Source organism: Buceros rhinoceros, unplaced genomic scaffold (assembly GCF_000710305.1).
Source record: "Buceros rhinoceros silvestris isolate BGI_N320 unplaced genomic scaffold, ASM71030v1 scaffold4968, whole genome shotgun sequence".
Lineage (NCBI taxonomy): Eukaryota > Metazoa > Chordata > Aves > Bucerotiformes > Bucerotidae > Buceros > Buceros rhinoceros.
In genome coordinates, this window is record NW_010424955.1 from 15,489 (window position 1) to 19,726 (window position 4,238).

A 4,238-nucleotide genomic window follows, 5' to 3' on the forward strand; every position below is an offset into this window, starting at 1 on the left:
AGCTGTTTTTAAAAACAAAAACTGTCTTATCAAATGAATTTCTATTCCAAATAGATTGACCGTAGAAAAGTCACTTTCAGTGATCTGGACTGACTCCTGCAGAGGACCCCTCTGAGCTCAAGGACAGACTAAAGCCTGCAGAAGGCAGCTCCCAGCACTTTTCACAGCTGCCTAAACATGGTACAAGTTATTTGTTAGACAGCTGTAATCTGCAGAAGCCTAAGCATGCCTACATGTTTTCCTACTACTTACAGAAGTTGTCAGTAAAACACAAGATATATCAGAGAGACAAACAAAATGAAGGTGCTCTCCCTAACCAAAGAAAGTATTCGCACTCCCAGTCCCAGAAAACCTTAATTTTCTCCTTCTATCTGAAACTACATCTTGTGTGCAACGAAACAACATACACCATAACTGTTTGGGCTCATGACCTTACTGTCAGGTAAGCTGTCCTGAAACGCGCTCCTCTGTCCTACCATCAGCAGTTCCTGGCCCAGGCTTGGCAAGATTTCCACCCACTTTGCCTAAAAGCAAAACTGAACGAGTTAATCTGTGCGGCTGCCTTTTCCCAGGAGATGCAAGCCACACCTCCACTCCTCTTGCTCCATCCTTCTGGAAAGGGGGATCCTCCCAGAAAGGAAATGTTCCCTCCTTCCTCTTTTGTCACCCATGGCCTGGATGATTTGAGGACTACCTCTGCTTCCTTCTGTGGGTCCCTGCCACAAAATAGTAAATTTCATGACTCAGTTTTCTAACTTCATTTTTAAAAAAACCTACTGTGTTGCATGTGAGAGTATCAGTTGCCACTGTTAATGCATTCTGAAGAACTTATGCAGAGAATATGTTGAAAGATGACCCTGGCAGTATCTGGAAAACAAAAGAAATACTTCCCAAATATACCTATACATTATTTTTAGAATTTATCTTAATAATATAATATATATCTACATATCATAAAAATTTCATTTCATTGCCTGCTGCACATCAAGTACAAACACACATAAAATAACAAACACCAAGCCTGTCCCTAAACTAAAGTTTGGTTGTGAAAACTACGCTGAGAATGCTAAGGCAGTTGTAATAAAGCCAATAAGTAGCCTTTAGTAGACATATTTTGTAAACTAGAAATTAGGGTCTTGTACATGTAGCCAGTTAGCCCGTGGCAGATTTCAAAGGAGGAAGACTCCAAGGAAAGGATGACAGGGAAAGGTGGTAAAAGGCATGAAATTTTCATCTGTGCAGCCAGAAATCAGCACAGCAAAAGAAAAACAGCAAGACAAACACAAGCCTTCAGCTTACACAGACTATGAAGAGTAGAGTAACCGTGAAATCTAGTCTGATGAGAAGCAAGGTGCCAAATTAAATATATCCCTCTTGCACTAATGCAGCCTCACAGTAACACTTATGTAATAGGAGGTGGTATCTGCTTTGAAGCAGTGTTCCCCTGGCTCCGAATGCATGTCCATGTTGAGCTGTCAGGTACCACCAGATCCTCATATATCCACAAGTTAAGTTTTGAAGATTGACACAGCTGTTGGCCCTGAAAACCTGGTCACCTGTTTTTTCATTTCTCTCTCTCCATTAGATTTTTTTCTTCTGTGATGCTTGTGAATTTATACCTCTTATGTATTTTTTAGGAAACATTTTTATTATACTATTATACTCTTCTATCACAGTATTTTAACTCTTCTGCTGTATTTTATGATTAATACTTTCAAGTACATTTTTTTCCTAAATAAAAAATTTCAAAACTTTTGTGGGGTTGTTTGTGGCTTTTTTTGAACCTGTTTTTCAAGCACACTTGTTGCCGGTAACATCTGTATATGAGCAGACCACTCCACAGGCACAGCAATTTGCCAGCAACTTGCCAGAGCAATTCTTCTTCCTTGCAAAGTCCTGCAGCCTTTAAACTAAGCTACAAGCTGTTTGGAACAGGCAATACTTGATCGATTTGGGTTTGCTCAATAGCTCAAGGTCCTGCCCCAGGTAAACCTCCTCAACACATGACAGTAAAAATCTAGGACAATAATGAATTAAGAGAGATCAGCAGACAGGATATTCTTCCTGTGATTTGTCCAGTGTAGCCTTAAGTGTCCTATGGAAACAGAAAAAGAGCTGGAGAGGCACTATGACTTTAAAATCAGAATGCTGAAAAACTCTGCATGTATGTTTACCAGCCTGCTTTTCCCCTTTGTCCTCAACGTTGAACACCACCGTCACTAAAGGTGCACAATGTTTCACTGAATTAGTTATTACTTCCAATAATACAGATTCAATAGAGCTTGTATTTTCAGAGTACTTGTGTTTTCATTGAATGATCAGCTTGACAAACACGCAGTAAGATGCAATCTGTGCTGGATCTATCTGAATCCCTATCGACCATTAGAAGAGCTCTAAGGTGAAACTTGGAAATGACTCTGGGGCCACTGAGCTGCTTAATAACTCAAGGTCATGGGAATAAGTTAAATAACAGAGTAGCAGAGACTAACTTTGGAGAGGACTCTTCAACCCATACTCTGCACTACATGCCCTGTCAATCAGTCTGGTGATTCTTAAATACTTCATCTACATGATGAGGCTTCAGGAAGAAAAGCAGTCCCTGGCACTGCGACTCCTCTGGGCAGAGGGAAGGGAGAGGGGAGAGGAGCTGCCGCCACCACCACTGCCTTTCACCTGACACCTCCATTTGCTTCTGCTGAAGGATCTGAGGAGGTAGGAAAAGTGGTGGAAGGGACAACACACCAAAAATAGCCTAAAAAAATGGAGTTTCTTAAGTGTGCAGGTGAAACTATTAACAGAAGAGCCAGGCAGCTTAGCTGCCTGCTCTGGCACCACACACCCACCACACAGTCCAACTGCCCTCCTCTCCTACACAGCAGAGTTTTGTTTTCCTTCTGTTCCTTCCATATTCGTTTTTTTCTTCTTTCTCTAAGCAGTTAAGATTCTGGAGAAACAACTCCTAGCCAGGGCTAGGAGACACCCAGAAACACTCCCTTTGGCCCAGGTGGGATTTTTGCTGAAGCACTTGCTTTGTCTAAGTCTTGCAGGAAGCATGTCAAAAATAGGAGCTGTCACAAAATGTAATGAAAAGAAAGCATTAGCACACAAGTGCATGAAGAACCAGTGCCTGATGTGGACCACCGTACAAACTGATACTGGCATCCAAACCGGCTGCTCAACAGCCAAGATCCCCAGGCAGCTAGTTAGCGTGCAGTCAGCCTCCTTTTAGGATGCAAAATGGTTTCAGGAGGTAGCTGTTAAAGCACAACCCAAATCTTACCTTCTCCCTATGTCCCAGAAGTCCTACCACTTTGACGGACCTGCTACGGTCCTCCAGGAAAGGGCTATGCAGCAACCACCCAAGCAGCAGGTAGGACCTCCAGAGGCATTCTGCTGGGCTACAACTTTAGTGCTCTAATTGCTGCCCTCATGTCTCTGCCTTTTTGGAGAGGGAAAAAAAAACCAAAACCAAACAAACAACCCCCAAAACAAACAAATAAAAACCTGAAACAAACCAAAACCTCACACCACACTGACATGTTTTGGGCAAGACCACTCCCCCACGCTTTTTTTTTTTTTTTTTTCTTGTGGTCAGAACAGTTGCTTTCACTTAACTCATTTTCAGATAGATGGTGTTCTCTCTTGACAGAAAAATCGGTGTTCACTGTAATATCTTGGGCTCAAAGTTACTAGTTGCTTTTGATATCTGAACTTGGTATGTTGCCTGTTTACTTTGAGACTGATGGCCAGGCAAGGCAAAGTGCTACCAATAACCACCTCGCACTCAAGGCATGTGCGTGGGAGGCAGCAACGCTGACCTCCCTCCCTGGACCTCCTGCAGATTTTCCATATGGCCATAGGCCCATCAGGTTAACTCTCCCAGGGTTTGCTAAATCATCTGTAAAACGCATGCAAGAATTTGTAAAAGGCACTACAATACTATGAGCAGCAGTGCGTAAACTTCCACAAATTGTTTACTTACCAAGCAATGGGTTTTTTTCTGTTTGTTGGGATCTGTTTTGGTTGGTTGGTTGGTTGGTTGGTTTGGTGTTTTAACACAGTTTTACATGCTTTGGTACTGGTTCTAGACAAACAAGATTATTGTCAAGGTTGACCACAAACTCATCCACAGCTTGGACCAAATTAATGATATCAAATATTGAAGTCATGGGCTATAAAGTCTTTCCTGCCCTCTCTGGTTCAATGAGTATAAAATTAATTACATTAAACACAAGAGA